This window comes from Lathyrus oleraceus, chromosome 3, assembly GCF_024323335.1.
Source record: "Lathyrus oleraceus cultivar Zhongwan6 chromosome 3, CAAS_Psat_ZW6_1.0, whole genome shotgun sequence".
NCBI lineage: Eukaryota > Viridiplantae > Streptophyta > Magnoliopsida > Fabales > Fabaceae > Lathyrus > Lathyrus oleraceus.
The window spans coordinates 303,227,209-303,246,334 of NC_066581.1; positions in this window are offsets into that span (position 1 = coordinate 303,227,209).

Here is a 19,126-nt window from a genome sequence, read left to right on the forward strand (position 1 = left end):
ATTCTAGGGATTCTCCAAATATATTATTCAAGAACTCGTGTGGTTATATAATAAAGACATGTTGCAATCTTGTACTATCATCTAAGAATGTCGATAATATTTCCACCTGATGAGGATGGTCCATACATCGAAATAGAGCTTGATCCTGCTGCAGTTTGCACCACAATTCGTAATGATGGTGACAACAAGAATAGTTGTTGTATGCATGATGATGGAGAAGTAGAACACGGAGAAGAGTGCGAGTTGCGCATTTCGATTTCGTCAACCATTTCTGTTTCCCTTCAAAAAGAGAGTATAAGTGTTGATAGTGCTGCTGAAGTTGGACTTGGACCTTCAATGACAGGGAAAAGTCCTCAACCAAGCTTGACAACACCAACAACAGCAAATGGGGTTATCATGAAACTAATGATCAAGTTTCGACGTATAAAAATCAGATCATTCATTGCATCACTCATGAAACCAACACAAAACTTCCAAACGAACTCGAGCAAAAAGTCTATAGCCTTTTTTCAATGTTATGAGGAGGATAGCATAAGTGTCTCTTTGAGGAAGAGTAGAAAATTGATGGATATGGATTTAGGAGCATTTAAAGGTGTATTCAATGCTATAGGAATGAGCAGAAGAGGATCAAAAAGAAGAACAGATGCTTCAACTTCATGTAACAGCACACCAACTCATGAAGGATTTTCAAAAGATAATTCTATTCAAGGAGCTATTGCCTATTGTAAGAGTTCATTTGGCCAAACATCTGATTTCACTTTCTCAAGTTCTATTACTTCTACTCCTACTAGGTTTGTAGGATATCCTGATTGATAGAGAGGAAGATAATGTCTACTCCTTCTTCATCGTGTTTCCTACTATACTTAGAAAAATTCTGATGCTGAATGTGTAAACAAATTCATTCATTAGAAAAACTCAAAGAAAGAAATTACTAATAGCGATTTTAGATAATGTACTAAATGGTTGCAAGTAATAATAAAAAGATAAGAAATATTGAGTATCGAATCCAAAAACTGTGCAAAATATTATTGAATGGTATTCTTTTAAATTAGTTGAACAAAAATAAAGATGTAGTTGATTTGAGTCCCTTGATACTATCATTAAGCCACTACGCCAAATAAGGGAAAAGAGGGCGCTTATTTTGGCCTATAACAGCGCTTTTAAGCGCCCTTTAAAGTGGCGCTGGCATAGGTAAAGACAGCGCTTTGTTTTCCTGGAGAAAGCGCCGTCTAAAGTGGCCACATTATAGTGCGCTTTCAGAAAAAAACGCCCTCTGGAGTGGTCCATAAAGGGACACCTTAGAGGGCGCTTTCTGGAAAAAGCGCCCTCTAAAGTTGTCAATGTAAAGTGTTTAGAGGGCGCTTTCAGGAAAAAGCGCCCTCTAAAGTTGTCAATGTAAAGTGTTTAGAGGGCGCTTTCAGGAAAAAGCGCCCTCTAAAGTTGTCAATGTAAAGTGTTTAGAGGGCGCTTTCTGGACAAAGCGCCCTCTAAAGTGTTAGTTATTTTAAAAAAAATTGTTTGAAAAACAGTGGATATTTAATTGGTAACCTGTTCGCATGCTGCAAAAGTGTAAAATTCATATTGATTTCATCCTTTAATCCAATGTTATACACCATTAATCCATTGATATATACAACATGAATCCATTTATATACAACATTAATCCTCCATATATACAACATTAATATATGATTCTTTGATCAACAATATACAACAACATATTCATGATTTAGTAAAAGTACAACAACAATATACAACATATATACAACAACAGCATACAACAACAACATTCCATACATATATGTACAACAATATACAACCTAGCTATATGATTCTTTGATCAACAATGAATTGACACAATTCATCCTTCATTTCATCCAAATGAGCTCTTGAGTAAGATTTGTATTCCTCAAAGTACTACAATTAAGAGAATAAAACATATTCATGATTTAGTAACAAATTAGATGAAATATCTGATAATATTAAAATAAACCCTAAGTTAATATTCCATACCATTTGTGGGATGTCTATACGATTCAACGCAATGATATCTCTCATAAATCTCAATACAAAAAATCCGCAATCGACCGAATTATTTTGCTGAGGACACTACACAGAAAAACAAACAATATATATATAGTTAATTTCTTACAAACACTATTATAAGCAAAAAAACAAACACTATTATAAGCAAAAATAAGATACTTAATATATACCTGAACTCTGACCCAGGTAATGTCCTTCCTATTACGATAATTCTTTTTCGATCTAAATTTTATTATTGCCCTAACAAAATAAAAACGTATATTGAGATCAATCTGACAGACATAATTAAATATACAAATACACACGAATATTTAGGGGAATTTCACTTACGCGTCAACCGTCTTCTTCATACTCGGATATTTACTCCAATCACCCGATAACGAATCGAGATAATACACTATTAGTCTCGAAAGATCCATAGCAACCAACACCCAGTGACCACTGTAAAATAAAACAAAAATTTAGATGAATGAAAATTTTCTACGTAAAAGATATACATAGATTAGAATGAAATTATTAGAAAGAAAATCTAACCCGTTGCCAGAATTAAACGGTAAAAAATACAAACTGGGTGTAGTATTATCGCCGGCCGCCATGAATCTATCGACTAGATCATTCTTTACGGATGTTGGATTTTTCGTTATTAACGTTGCGTTGATACGGGAAGCAGCAATAAAATTGAAACGGTTACACAATTCAGTTCCCCGCATCAATGTTACATACATATACCTTAAATAGAAACATAATAAACATTAGACTACTCATTGAAATGTGTAAATAAATTGTTCAACTAAGTAAATTATAGATTGATCGGAGTACCATATGTATGTATGAATGACAGCGATGCCCAATTCGTCGTGTTCAAAAAGTTGTTGCATGTCCTCCTTTGTAATTATTTCGAAATGAGCAGCTCCGAAAACACCTTCATCAAAATCTATACTACGAATGGCCCCGTGCATAATATCGGACTCAGCCACCATTTTCTCAAGACGCATCATAATTTGAGATTTTGTCCCGGACGTCGTTGGAATATCCTTAGCAGCGCTTTTCAACTTTCGACCGGGAACCTAAAAATTCATATAAATTAAATCATGACTTTTTGTGATGCAACAGAATCGTTGCGTATATAATTCAATGGGTATATATATTTGTACCTCTTTTTGAGAGGCAACCGACTCGATGCGTCTTGAAATCCCTTTACCAGCTTTATGCGTGGGTCTTGTAGGAGTCTAACATTACCATGTAATAAGGATTGATTAAATATCATAATTGTAGCTGAATTGAAATGTGAATACTAAAGATTCATAATCATTTAGAACATATATACCTCGGCATCTGGGAAAATTAGATCTGACGGCCATCCAACAAAGGATCCAACTGCTTCTCGCATCAACGTTGTCTCTGAAACAACGTCAGGTAATGGTAGAAGCGCGTCGGTATCTAATACAAGGTCAACCGAAACTTTCATATATCCCACCAGGAGGGGATTATGGTGAAGTAATTCACCCGAAGTCTTGTGCACTTTTCCCTTGCCAACCATGCGATAAGTTGGTGACGATAGATACAGCTGACAAGGTGAAATGCCCTAAACCAATAATAAATGTTATTGTTAACGTGTATATGTGTCAAGTAAAAAAGTGCTATTTTAATTTCATAATAACATATATAATTACCTCGGGAAATTTTGGTTGACAATTGATACTAGCTCGGTCACTAGTATCTTTTGCCTCGGAGGCGCACCTTTCCTCTCTATACCTTGCATTCTCGTTTTGCAGTTGGAGTACTTGTGCCCTTAACTCCGCCAAGGTCTCCATCACCTCTTTGTTTGTAGGATTTTTTGTTTTTGGTTTTTTATAAAATGACGACGGAGTCACACCAAAACCCTTACCCCTCACACGACCGGAATACTCAGGAACATTTAGTACTCGACTAAGTACGCTCCTGCAATCCTGGACCTCGGTTGAAGGTAAGGTTTGGGATAAAGTCTCCTGAAATATTATTTGAGGAGATTAAAAATGAATTATATGTCTAACAAAATTTTCGATATAATTAAAGAAATAATGTTACATATACTTACACATTCGTCATAAACATTTTGGACCGCTTCAACGACAGCCCCATCCTTCCCAACCTGAGCAGCCTTCCATAATACGTGCTCCGGAAGAGATGTTGCGTCACTTTTCTCCTCGGCTAGCTACACATTGAATTAGATTATAAGATCATCAATTATAACATATTGTGACAATGTATAAGCTCATAGCATTTGAATATACTCACAATTCTTTGTTGTAACCGTGCATATCCCGTACGCCCTTTTTTGTACGGATATGCGAGTTTTGATGCCCTTTTCCGATTTTTGTCGCTTACTTCCTGGATAAAAAAGTTTAAGGCATATTAGAACCAAGTAACTTAACAATTGTATAATACCATAATTAATAGACATTACATGGAATTTTTCGTTTCTTCGTTTGGCGACAAAGTTATCCCATTCATCGGCTGAAATAATCTCGGCATACTTCATTGGCCGTTCTGCTTCAACAAATTTTCCTTCCTCATCCTTGAGAAATTTGTTGGACAAAAAGGATCGAAATCCTCGGAGTCTTTTTTCGGCCAATTGAATACAATATTTTTGCCGGCTTTCATCGATGTGAAAGGATCTCTAAAAAACATACACATGGAGTGTGTTATTATAAAGTAATATTATAACAATATATGGTCAACAAATAGTCAACAAAAAAACATATAACAATATATGGTAAGTACCTGTATCTCGGACCATATTTTTTCTTTGCCAACCTTCAAGTCCGGACTTCTCCAATTATCACATGTAATCGGAATATGTTGTCGAACAAGGAAACCAATGTAACTTGCCAACATTGAACCGTTAGGCTCAATTAGTTGGTCTTCAGCACTCCAATGTACTTCAAATTTTACACCCTTGTCTCTTGCACGAATGATTGACTTCATAACAGTCAATCCTCGTTTGATTTCTTTTTCAACATTGTTACATGATCCATTCGCGTCATGGGTATCGTCTTGGTTAGCCATTTTATCTGTAATATAGAAATGATTCAATAAGACCCAAGTAAGACAATGATTCAATACGTGAACACATTCATATACCTTCCATTTCTCTCATGTTACAACAATCTAAACTCTTTTTTTTCATCATTATTGAATACAAACTCACACACACCTACTGCATGCAAAAGACCAATGCAAACTTATGGTGTTTGGAACATGAACAAACTTGCATCCATAATCATCAAACTTCCAAGCACAAGCTCAAACACACTTCAAATGATATCAATTTTCAATCAGAAATAAAAAACTCAGTTTGCCCTAAACAACATTAATCAACATAATGCACAAAATGTAAAACTAAGTTTAGAAAATGCCCTAATCAAACACATGAAGAAAGTGAACGGTAACGATGGAGAAGAGAAATACCTTCAAGGTGACGGTAACGATGGAGAAGAAAGTGAACAGTGACGGTGGACGCAGATAACTCAGTGAACGTGAACGCAGCAGCAGAAAAAGGCGACGGCGACGATGACAGTGAGGGAGGGAGAACGAACGGAGGACGAGAGTAATCGCAGTAGAGAGTAATCGCAGTAGAGAGAAAACCCAGTTACGTAAACGAAATAGCTTATAGAGAGGGAAAATAAAGAGACATGCAGTATATGTTATAATTTTAATGTTTACTAAAGGGGACCTTAGAGGGCGCTTTTGTAAAAAAAGCGCCCTCTAAAGGGGGCCTAAGAGGGCGCTTCTGAAAGCGCTCTCTAAGGCTTTCTAAAAGCGCCTTCTAAACTGGAAATGTACATGGACTTAGAGAGCGCTTTTTTAAAAGCGCCCTCTAAGGGTAACCTTAGAGGGCGCTTTCACTGAAGCGCCCTCTATTTTTGTCCCTCCATTTCCTCATTATTTTTTTTTTGGCTTCACTTTAGAGGGCGCTTTGTTACAAAAGCGCCCTCTAAGGGTAACCTTAGAGGGCGCTTCTAAAAGCGCTCTCTAAGGCTTTCCAAAAGCGCCTTATAAACTGGAAATGTACATGGACATAGAGAACGCTTTTTAAAAAGCGCCCTCTAAGGTTACCCTTAGAGGGCGCTTTCAATAAAGCGTCCTCTATTGGTGTCCCTCCATTTCCTCATTATTTTTTCGCTTCACTTTAGAGTGCGCTTTGTTACAAAAGCGCCCTCTAAAGTGCGCTGTCTATTCCAATAGTATGCTCCTTATTTTTTTTCTTCACTTTAGAGTGCGCTTTTGTAATAAAGCGCCCTCTAAGGGGCGCTGTCTATTCCAGTTTTTGGCGTAGTGAGCATACTATTATATTTAGTCTTAAGTTATTCTTTAAAGTCTATAGTGAATTCTTACAGTTGATTTTGGTAAATCAAATCACAAGTTTTCATACACTTACATGATTAAACTTGAAAATTGTTGGTTTCTTTTTTACTATGGAGCATTGAACATTGTGAAACTTCATTTTCTAGAGGAATACATTTGTGAGAGACACAACACATATTCACCCAAAACCTTAAGGTGATAGGTGAGTTAGTTCTCTCACTTATAAATGCTCAAGTCTCCACATTTTCAACCAATGTGGGACTATTATCTATTATCCACACTACTCACACTTGATACATTCTCAACAAAAATAACATAGAACATATTTGCGCAAAAGATTTGAGAAAATATGTTTGTGCTTTGAATACTGATGTTTGAATGTCGAAAATTTAGATATAACTCTAACTGGAATAATGCATTACTGTTTTTTAATAAAGAATAAATAAAGAACACAAAAGATCATTCAAGTAAATGCTTATAATTTAAAGACTAAAAGAAAGGAAGCAAATACATACATCTTCTCACAAACTCTTTTAGGTCTGTGACTTGGATACTTAAGTTCTATAGAGAATACTTAATGAATTTTGCGATCCCTGTTTACATGATTGAACTTATCTTATATATTATTACAATGTTAACCTCTGATAATGGATATCTTCACAGGATTTGACTTGTACTTGAAGCGACTTAACTATGATTAACATAATCTTTAGGCGATTTGGCCCTGCTCAATAAGGTCTTGAGGTGATCTGCCTCTGATGCGACAAATTCCTGAAGTGATTTTCCCCTGAGGGAACTTCAAAATGGCTTTCCCCAATATGATATTGAGGTAGTTTTACCCTAAATCGGATCCTTCACAAATGATCGAATTCTTCACTGATTGTTCATTGCTAGAATTTCCTTGATGTTAAGCACCGACTTTTAGATAAAATTGTTCCTTAAAATGGTAGTTTTGATGCAATGATCATGAAGGTTTTAAAATCAAAATCATTATTGAGATGAAGTTGTGATATACATTGAATAAGTAAGTGATTATAACATAATGTTAATCTATACATTCACAGTGTGAAAGATGACGATATTAATACAAATGATTAGGAAAGATCTTTGGAGTCAGGTTAACGCAATCTTGTCGTAGTATGCTTTAAAAATAAACCCTTCCTTAATTAGGTCTTTTAAGGATTGTAACGTGGTCTGACTCATGATTTTTGAAACAAAAGGACATAAGGCTCAAAATTTAACTTTAACCCACTCATTCTCCTTTTGATGAACTTCAGTCCTACATTCAGTTAATTTGACACATGCATTCAACTTCGAAAAGAATTTTGAAGGTGTGAGGATAAAGATGAAAGGTTCAAGAACTAGCAATATTTTCTTGAAGTGGCCATCACCAACCTTGTTTGTTTTTCCCTTTTGATATGGTAGTAACGTGATCTTGTTCTTTTGTTCTTTGCTAAGAATTTTGGTGACACCTTTTTTTTTTGCTTCTCTTCTTTGTATCCCTATATTTTTTATTGGACCACTTCTTTAAATCTTTCAGTCCACCGGGATGCCCTGATTTTTTGCCTAAGTCTCATTTTCTGGTGCTAAACTTAGCTAGCTTTTTTTTTTTGCATTTCATTTTTTTGAACAATTTATATGGAATTTGTTCTTTTGGTTTGATTTTGACAAGGTTTGTGACTGTCATGTTATTGGTTATTGAGGAACAACTACTATAATTTTTGGATTTTTCATGATTTTTTTGACACTTCATGATGTGTGCGGAGAAGAGCATGTTGTTGAACCTCAGATGTGATGTTTTCTCTAGAAATTTGAATACATAGTCAAACTAACTGAACAAAACTACCCTTCCCTGGTCTAGATTAAGATTTTTTAGTTCCTAAAGAAACACCAACTTCTAGGATCAAAGTGGTTGACTAGGGATTAACTTCTTAACTCCTTGGGGTCTGGGAATTTAAAATAATTTCTTACATCATTAGCAAGGTTTTATTCAAAAGTATACCGTAACAATTTTGGGTATTTTGTTTACATCATCCTCCATCCAATCTTTGCTAAAACAAAAGTTTGATAAAGAAAAGTGAGGTGAAGAAAACCTTTTTTTTGTGAAAAAAAAGAAGAATTATAAAAAGAGTGAATACGAAAGGATAAATTCAAAAGGTGAGTGTCATTTCATTAATCTTACCATTCATAACAAACAAGTTTAAGAGCAAATAATTGCTCATCATGTAAGGAAAATACAAATAAAAATGTTAAAATAGATAAATGATCACCCGTGTTAAGGAGCTCTCTCATGCTCGATTCATTGTTTGGTTAGCCCTTTTACCCACCCAAAGGTTGGGGTCCTCATGCTCTTCGAAATCAGTATGATAGTCTCTTAAGTCTTCTTACGAAGACTCTTCATAGGATGTATCATTTTGGATCTATCTCCCATTTCTTCTTTGCTTCCACTTGTGTGGGTTGTGAATAGGGGTGGCAAACGGGCATGCCCGCCCCGTTTAGGCCCGCCCCGCAAAAGCCCGCAGAAAAACGGGGCGGGGCAGGGCGGTCATAGTTGAGGATGTGGGCCTAAAACTTAGACCCGCCCCGCAAAAAAGTGAGGGCGGGGCGGGGAAAGCTCGCGGGCACTGCACTATTTAAGCCTAAAAATGCAAAAATTTATGTAAATACACGTGCCCGCAAAAGCCCGCGAAAAAACGGGGCGGGGCGGAGCAGACACATTTGAGGGTGAGGGCCTAAATCCTTGGCCCGCCTCGCACAAAAGTGCGGGCAAAACGGGCATGCCCAGCGGGCCGAGCCCGTTTTTCCACCCCTAGTTGTAAAACATGACACTATTTTAGCGTTCTCGCAGGGAAGTAATGATATCTCACTTGCCACTTATATGATACCTTCTTTATGGTACATGATTCTAAGGGGTCTTAGAGATCCATTGCTCTCATCCTTACAAGGCTTTGTAATCAAACCATCCACATTTTGGCCTTCTTTCTAGAGAGTCGGTGGCCTTGTGCCAATCAACCTTTACAATTTGCTGCTAAAGCTCTCACATTCTTCGATAGAACGTCCCACTGCTCCGGTATGGTACTTGTACTCAACATTTGGTTTTGCCTCTTTGAAGATTAGGCTTTTGTTGTTGATCAATTTTTAAACTTGAGCTTTGAATTCCCTACAATTTTCAACAGAGTTCCCCGCCGATCCTTCATGATATCTGCATTTGATGTTTGAGTCATACCCAAGCGGGAACCATGGTGGCCAAGTCCTTAGAGGTTTGGGATACACCAGTGACTTCTGAATCAAAAGAGGCAGAATTTGACCATATAGGAATATGGTCAAAAAGAGAATTTCTTCTCTCCATATTACTCTAAGGCTTGTTTTGATTTCAGTTATGATTCTGACTCTAGTAACCCTAGGGAGGACCAGACAGAGGCTGCTAATGTGGATGTCGGGAAGGCGTTGATTGGGGATAGTGAGTTGGGGTTGCGACCGCTATATATGAATATGGACGATATGGTAAAGTAAGTGACTGCCCCTTGCCAAATTTTAGAATCGTTTCCCCGCTCGGTGATCCCATTACCACCTCACTAGCTTCTGCCTTGAGTTTCCCCAAAGCAAGCTGTCGCATTCGCGAAAAACAACCGGCGGAAAAAGACAAACAAACAGAGCCGCCACCGTGCGTTATTTATCCCAAAGGAGGGAAAGGAAACGCTCGAAGTAAACCTGGAAAGGAAATGGTCTTACGACCGGAGATGCAAGGCACGAGAGTCGGTTACGCAAGGGGAAGGTATTAGCACCCCTCACGTCCGTCGTACTCGACGGGATCCACGCTCAGAAGAATAGAATAAGGTTGCTGAATAACTGCTCAAAAGGAATGCATACACACTGGAATAAAACACAGATGGAAAGAGATGGAGGAAGCGGACTCGGCAGGATGTCGCATCCTGGGCCTACGTAGTTTGTCAGAAACAAACATCAGAGTCAACGTAGTTCGGGGACATGGGAACGGGCTCGCTAGGACATTGCATCCTATGCCTACGTATCTCATCTGGAATGAGAATCAGAGCTACCGTAGTTCGGCTAACGCACGCCGAAACAAAACACAACACAAAGACGCTGAGACGTCAAAAGAAACACACAACAGGAAATGGACTACCAATGGCTGGTCTTATGTCCGACTCCAAACATCAAACACAAACAGGAAACCGAATGCCAATCGCTGGACTTACATCAGACTCCAAACACACCACAAATAGGAAACCGAATGCCAATCGCTGGGCTTACATCAGACTCCAAGCACACAACAAATAGGAAATGGAATGCCAATCGCTGGTCTTACATCCAACTCCTAACTCACACAAAAAGGTTATCAAACAGACAAGCTAATAGGGAGTCTGGAACTCGAGCCTAATAGCCGTCAAGCAAACACACACAAAAAAGAAAAGGTTGCCCGGAGAGATCTCGCACGATCTCCTGCCTACGTACCTCATCTGGTATGAGGATCAGGGCGACGTAGTTCCCCTTAACAGGGGAGAAACTTTCTCCTAACCAGAGACCGGGAAATAACAAACTAATAGGGAGACTGACTCGAGCCTAAAAGTTGTCATGCAATCCACAATAGTCCTAGGTTGAGGTATCTGAATCAAAACCTAACTCGCACAGGCAGCAAGTCAATCACATAGCAAGTAAGCAACACAGGTGAACAGGTATCACACGCTATATGCAAACAAGTGGCTCATACAAGGCTGAGCTTTAGTCAAGGGGTCATATCAACCTCGACAAACAAGCCAACACTGGAAGGGGTATGATGAAGCTCTTAACCACTAACATTGACCGTCAGGGTGAGCAGATGAAAGGTAATGAGGGTTGGACCTCATAGCTCTTAACCCGGGCCTGGGTGAGCTTGAATCAATGAAAACATGGGGGTCCAAAATGTGTGACCCTACTCCACTTGACTGACTCTATATACAAGATCTTGGGTGTTTATTCAAAAGCCTCAGCACGTAGTGCGAGCATAATGAAAGACTCAACTGAATAGCAGGGGATTGATTGCACATCCCTTCTATTTGCCAATGCCTCTTCACTTAGGAGGTCTTTACATGTAACCATGCCTCATTGAGGTCTTTAGCACAAAATTAAACAATCAAGAACATGGCCTCTTAAGGAGGGCTTCAGACAGGTGCCTGCCAAAGATATCAGGTCTTCCAGACTACATGGAGTTCAAGAGATTACCTAAGTGGTATGCCAACCACAAGCAAAGCAAAGCAACTCAAATAATGAGTTAAAGCGGCTAAAGTACCTGTAAGAAAATCAAACAAGTCAATATTCACATTCAGACAACCAAACAATCAACAACAGTCAGACAATCCCAATATGCACAACAAGTAAGCCATAGAAGGCAAACACTCAAGTGATTTACTACCACAGGACCTACAAAATAACCAAAGGTTAGTAAACAAGGCAAATAGCAAAGCTCAAATGATGAGGCAACATCAACCATGTAGATGAATGCTTGATCCTGAAAGACAAAGCTCAAATTGTGAGTTCAAACCCCTAGGGCAAAGCCTAGGGTCAAAAGTGAGGAAAAAAATCAAAACAGCAACCAATATTCAACATGAAGCTCATTTAATCAAGTAAGGACATGTCCTAAAAAGTACCAAATCAAAATCATTAAGCAAAGTCATGTAGTGAGCAAGAGAAGACAAAGGCAATTTCAAGGCACACAATTGGACATTAAGAGTCAAAATTCCATATTACAACAGAAATGAATCAAACAATCATGAAAATTTTTATGTGCATATAACATGTCAAACAAAATCATCATGCCAAAAATTAGAATCAACAGAGCTCAATTGGCCTAGAAATGAAAATGCACAAGTATGACATCAAATTGTGTGACACACATTGTCACACCATAACTTCATGTGTCTAAAACAGAAATGAAAAATGATAAAATTGCACAACCAAGCCTCAAAAATCATGTGACATGTTGGGAATCATCATACCAAATTTCAAATCAATTGGCCAATGTATGAGCATTTCACAATAGAATGAATGAAGCATGTCACATTTTGCATCATACTCAAATAACAGTCCACAATTCAAAATCCAGCAATGATAAAATCATAAAATAAACACCATAAAATAGTAGACACTTCAAGGAGCATGTGAGAAAAAATTTGGAATTATTTGGATTAATTTTCAATTTGTTATGATTTTTTGAAGTTGGAGAAAAATAATGGAATAAAATGAAAAAAACTTGGAAAATGGAAGGAAATGGACAAATGCTACAGGCAGGAATCGAAGTGAGGAGGGGCGCTGGCCAAAACAACGTCATTTTGGTGTAACCCTAGCCTCCAAACCAGGTGGTGGCGCTACAGTTCCAGGCGGTGGTTCATGCGGTGGTTTCCACCGTCTTCTTCGTGAAGACGGTGGTGCTACTGTTCATCTTTTTTTTTTTTTTTTGCAGAATTTTATAAAATTTATATCGTTGGAAAGGTCTTGATGAGTAGATTCCAAATATCATAAAAGCTAAGCCTAATTCTCAACATATTTTCTGGATCGAAGGAAATAAGTTTCTAGATCTAAACTTTAATTCAACATAACTTCTTCATTTTTCATCCAAATTTCATGAAATTTATATCAGAATTCTCAGTGATGAAAGCTCTACAAGTTTATGTACATAAAATCAAGATTTATGAGATTCGAATTTCCAACCTCTTGAAGAGTAGTGGATGAAAACAGTGTGTTCAAGCTTCCTAAACCTCCAAATCTCCTTCTCCACTCTTGTTATGAAGCTTGATGTAGAAATGGATGCTTGCCACGACCTAGATCTTGCTTAATTTGCACTTGCCATTGATGTGTTCATGTGTTGAAGGTGCACAAATCTTCACCAATTTCTTCAAAAAAAGTATGGATCTTGCTCAAAACTCCATGATGATGAAGGATCTACCAAGAAAATGTGTGTTTGTGTGGAGAAAATTTGAATTTCAATGAGAGAGAATTTTGGAGGGAAAAAATTTTCTAGATCTAGAACTTGTGATTATGATCCAATTCTGTTATGATTAAGGCTTTATACTATTCACTAATCATGCTGAAAAATTAATTAGGCAATGGTTAATTAGAAGTTAATGAGAATGAGGTGTTTTAGCAAATTTGGAAAAGTGTGGTGCATGGCCTAATTTGGACGTGAATAGTAGCATGCAATGATCCATTTTCACTCAAAATCACCTAATGAACACAATGGGATTGGAATTAGGCTTGTAGCTTGCACCAAATTTAAATTCCTCAATTTCCCTCCAAAATGCACTTGAATTAACACATGGCCATGTGATTAAATTTCATGCAATGCAATGCTTGAATTGGAAAATATAGGTTATGAGAAGAAATTTGCAAAAAGAGTGGCTTCATTTGGAGTTTTGAGTCAAAAGTTATGCCACTTTGAAGTCTCATGCACACTTGGTGATCATTTGCTCATATCTCCTCAACCATTCATCATAAATTCATGATCTTGGACTTTTTGGAAATGGGAGAGAAAGATCTTCAACTTTCATGTTGGACAAAATTTCATTTGAATTCCATTTTTGGAAACTTTTAATTACAGGTCACTTTCCATTTTTGGAAACTTTTGATTTGGCCTAAAATTCTTCAAGATTGATGTTTGACATGATAAATGAACCTCTTTTGAACATGAATGAGATGTTGAAACTCATTTCTCCACCTCCTAGCCCTCAGTTGACTTTCAGTTGACTTTTATGGACACCAGATGACTTGGCAATGCACTGATGACTTTGAGCCTCTAACACTTGGCCAATTTGCTTCAAAATGAACCTTGGCTCATATAAGCTCAATAGAATGATCATGTGATCCCCATCTCAATAGAATACCTCATCTCCTTGAAAATTCCTGGTTGGAAGAATGCAATTGATTAGGGTTGACCAGTGGTCAAAACCCTAATCCAAAGGAAACTTGAGCAAGCACAATGAAACCCTGGAGGATGACACAACCATGATGATGGTGATATATCCTTGCAACCAAGACAATGCTCAACCTCCTAGAAGAACCAAGAAAACCCTAATTGAAGCATAAACCCTCAGATGGTTGACGATCAATTTAAAGAAATCCTCAGGCTTGAATCTCTTAACCTCTCTATCTTCTGAGAAAGACTTAGGAGGATGACCTTCTATTTCCACATGATATGCAATATGCAAATGCCTAATGTCCTAAAACATGAAATGCAATATGCTAAACTAGTCCCAAGAAGAGGAGGGCAAATTTTGAGGTGTTACACAAGCAAATGATTACCGTGGGTCGACCCACTGTCTCTCGAGATATTGGTGGCATTTATCTTTCATATCTTGTTATTTTCCTTGGAATAATGAATTACAATGGGTTATGGGGATCTATTTATATTAACATTACACAACCTGTTAATCAAGATGTTTACGTTTGGGTCATTGCTCTTGAATGTCAGCAACTTTACCCTTATCTACCCTTGCACTTTTTCCTTAAAAGTTATGTTGTTCTCATTCGAGTTGTTTCGCGAGTGTCAGAAAATCAGTTTGCACGGTTCAATGGTTCTGGAGATAAGGAGGAGAAGATATGAGTTTTTTATGCATGCGTGCATGAGGATGCTTATGGATGTCTGGTGATGCAAAAGCCTTTTTGTATAGAAGGGTATGTAATATAATGTTATGGTTTAGGTTTTTGAGTATGGTTTTATATAATTCAGGTGTAGTTGCACATGATAAAAGGTTTTTAGGTGCCTTGTAATCAGTGACCCCCACATGGGTAGGCTCTAGGGTTTTAGAAAGTTCTTAGAGTCGTAGACCTTATTTGAAAACATTGTCTCCATAATGACTACTCTTTGTACAACAATATCCTCAAGAGGATCTATTGTAGGCGAGGTCTTCACATCAACCAAATGAGTCATACATCTTGAAGGTTAACACTACACGACCATCGATTCCAAGGTTCTAGACATGGTTCCCAGAGTCATGGATCCCACTTGAAAATATTGTCGCCATAACAACTACTCATTAGACAATAATACCCAAATAACAAGGTTGGGGATCTAGACAAAAAGTTCCTTAGAGTCACGAATCCTAATTGTAAATATTGTCGCCATAATGACTACTCATTAGACAGCAACACTCTGAATAGTATCTACTATAGGCGGGGTTCTCGCGCCAACCAAACGAGACCTACGTCAAGAAGTTTAGCATTATACAACTACCATTTTAATCTTAAGCTTTTCCTCAGACTCGAGTATATAGCCTTCCTCACAATGTGCCAACAACCAGAAAATTCAAATGCACAATAAATGAGTAACCATATAGAAGATTTATAATCAATAATAACACGTATGAGATAAAAACAAAAAGAACTTAGAAGGAAATAAATAAGCAATGCTAACATTTATCCCAAAGCTAACTAAACTATGCTTGACTCTCTAGCAATCCCCAGCATAGTCGTTAACTATCGCGACACGAAAAATTCCCGAGATTACAGGAAAGGGGGTTGGTTACACATAGGGAAGGTGTTAGCACCCAAAGTGTCCTAGGTACTCCTAGGGAGCCCTTCTTTTATGCATATGTATTTGGTACAAAATGATGTTTACAAACAAATAGAGTGGGGGGATGAGAAAAGAATTCATTAATTATATTTTTGTGTTTGACAAGACCTTCGAACTTGTGCCTACGTACAAACATAAAAATGAGAGATCAAAACCTCGTAGTTCGTGATACAAATTTCAAAGTGGATGCCTTGTTTTTAACAAAAATTAAGTTTGAAAGGCACAAAGGTCTGAAAATGGTTTAAATGAGTTAGTTCTTTTTTTGCTTTTGAAAGTTTAGGTCAAGTATAGTTAAGTCTATCTACAAGTTTGATTAAGAAAAGGAAGTTTGAAAATTCAATGGCATAAGGCCAAAGTTTCTATCTTTTTGCAAAGTGGTCAAAGTTTAGAACAAAACTAGTTCAAACAAAGAAAATTTTAGAAATGAGGGAGAGATTTTGAAATTAAAGAAATGGGGAGGAGATGAAGAGACTAATCCTATGCACAAAATTAAAAGTTAAGAGTTGAAAAGATCTGACCAATGGGTAGCAATCCAATAGACAAGAATGTCAATAGAAACCCAAATTCCCTTGGACATTTAGAATCAAGCAACATACAAATGCACAATTATATTATCTTGAAGAGCAAGGCATCAAATAAAGATAGCCACATACAAGCTTTAGCCACTCCATGATCTTCTTCAAATTAGCCTATGTAACAAATGAATTCCATAAGTCACAGGTTCAAAATAACAGCTTCACAATGATCATGTTGCATATGACCTCAAAGGGGTCTTGAATGATGTATCAAATGAAGTTTCAAATTGCAAGCACTTGGTTTCACAAAAGTTGGCATTGGCCAAGTCCTTTAGCATAGGAATGTTGCCTAAATTCTAAGTCCATCTGTCCAAGATCAAGCCAACAGTCCACACAAAAGTTTTTTTTAGGATTTTTGTTGTTATTATGTACATTAATGGTCAAAGACCACACAAACAAGCAAAGTATACACAAACAAGATATATCACACAATATGGTCCAAATGGACAAAGTGAAAATTGCATTAACATAAACAATTAGAATGGTATGAATAATGGCAAATGAATAAAGACTAAACTTAAATGACATCAAAGTAAATGGCTTGAAATTAAATGTTAGTTTGTTAATGAATTAGAAGTTAGTATTGTTTTGCTTTTGCCTTTCATTTTTTAGTCATTCTTTGGAGAACACTCAACCCACTTATCACAAGAATGAATCCTTGAACCAAGACATCTTCCAAAGGAAGGAAAAAAGGCCAAGTTTCCACACAATACCATGAAAGAGGGGAGACTTACAATCTCACTAACTAGAATTCTATGCCTTTTTGTGTCACAAATTTATCGCTATGTTAAGCAATCGTAATTGGACTTATGTAGAAGTCACAACTATTTGAGGTCGGACAATGGAATTTTGATGTTAATGCATGTTAGAGACATAGTATAATGAACTATGCTCATGAAACATACCACACACAAAAAGAATATGCAAAAGGGGTGGTCTAATCTCATCCATACTTATGTTGATTTTTCAATCAACTAGCCTTAGGACTTTGAGATGTCATAGGCCAAATGAGACGAATGCATAAAGAATGGGAATGAGATGAAGAGGGAGGGGAATGGATCAAAACTCAAATTGGTCAAAGGAGGACTTTTACCAAATTAATATCATCCATTCATTCTGGGAGATGGAATGTACATTCCATTAATCCCCTAAATCCAATGATATTAATTTGACAAAGTCAAATCAACCTTGACCAATGCCTAATAACAAGAGTGAAACTTAAACAAGTCATCACAATTGGTCAACACAATTAATTGACATTTATTCAAATTAAAAAGACTAAAATAATACATTTAAATTAAATATGGTTTGTCAAATTCCTAAAACCTCATCAAAACACCAAAGAAATGGCCATGAGATTTATCATAGGTCAAACAAGGTCAAAGGACCTTGGAGAAAAATTTTCAGAATTTTTAAAGACTTAAAAGTATTTTTAAACAATTAAAAACAAATACAAAATCAATTAAATCATGAAAAATATTAATAATGATCCAAAAAATAATTTTAATTCAAAATATGAAAGAGGAAATTTTTTGAATTTTTTTGGTGAAACTCTCATATTTTTTGGATCAATATTAAAATTAATATGAATTAATGAAAATAAAAGGATTAAAATGAAAATCAGAAAATAGCAAAAAACGCGGACCACTTGATCTCCCTCATTAATTGAGGTGGAAGATCGAGTGGTCCTCAGCGCGCGTTCCACAATGAACATTAGTCAATGCGCTGCATGGATGGTAATCAGAACCAACGCGTGAGATTAAAACATTTGAAAAGGATCCTGTGGTCTGGAGAGATGCCAACACATCGCCGGAGCTGTAACTCCGATCTTCTTCTTCGGTGGACCTCACCGGACTGGTCCACCCTCAACCATCACCAAACTAAAAAAGGAGGACATGATCTGAAAGAAAAAATGGCGTATAGCACGAATCTGACCTCATTTTTAACTAACTCCATATATATAGAAAGATATGAGGAGTTGCATTTTGAGGTGTGTCAACTGAGTTGCTTCGATTTGACCTCTAAGCAACTCAATCTTCTTGCCTACATTGGTAGAACTTCAGACAACCAAAGATCCAAGAGAATTGAGTAGAATTGAGTGAGAATCGAAGAGATGAAGTTTTCTGAAAATTACCTTCAATTATATGTAGTTCTTGATCTTGCTTGCTCCAAACACGATCTGATCACACTTGAGAAGCTATCAGGAAGTGATTAGAGAGGTTTCAAGGCTTTGGATTCTGGAGTTCTTGAATCTCCAACAATTGAGATTCAAACTCAAATTTCAAATTAAAATTTCTCAGGTTTTCCTTTAGAATAAGAGGGTTTCAATGGGGGGCAAAGCTGGCGCGCAAAGTGTGATTCAAATGAGCTCAGAAGCCTTCTATTTATAGCCAAAGGGAATAATATTTGCACACTTCAAAATTTGTCCAAAATTGGCAATGTGAATGGCACGAGTGCATGGGCATGTACAAGCCCATGATGCAATGCATTAAGGTCCAAATGATTCATGTTGAAGTCTGAATGAAGCTTGAATGGCAAGGCAATGTAAACTAAAGTTTGTACATTTGATTCTTTCCAATGATGCATCCCTGTTAAA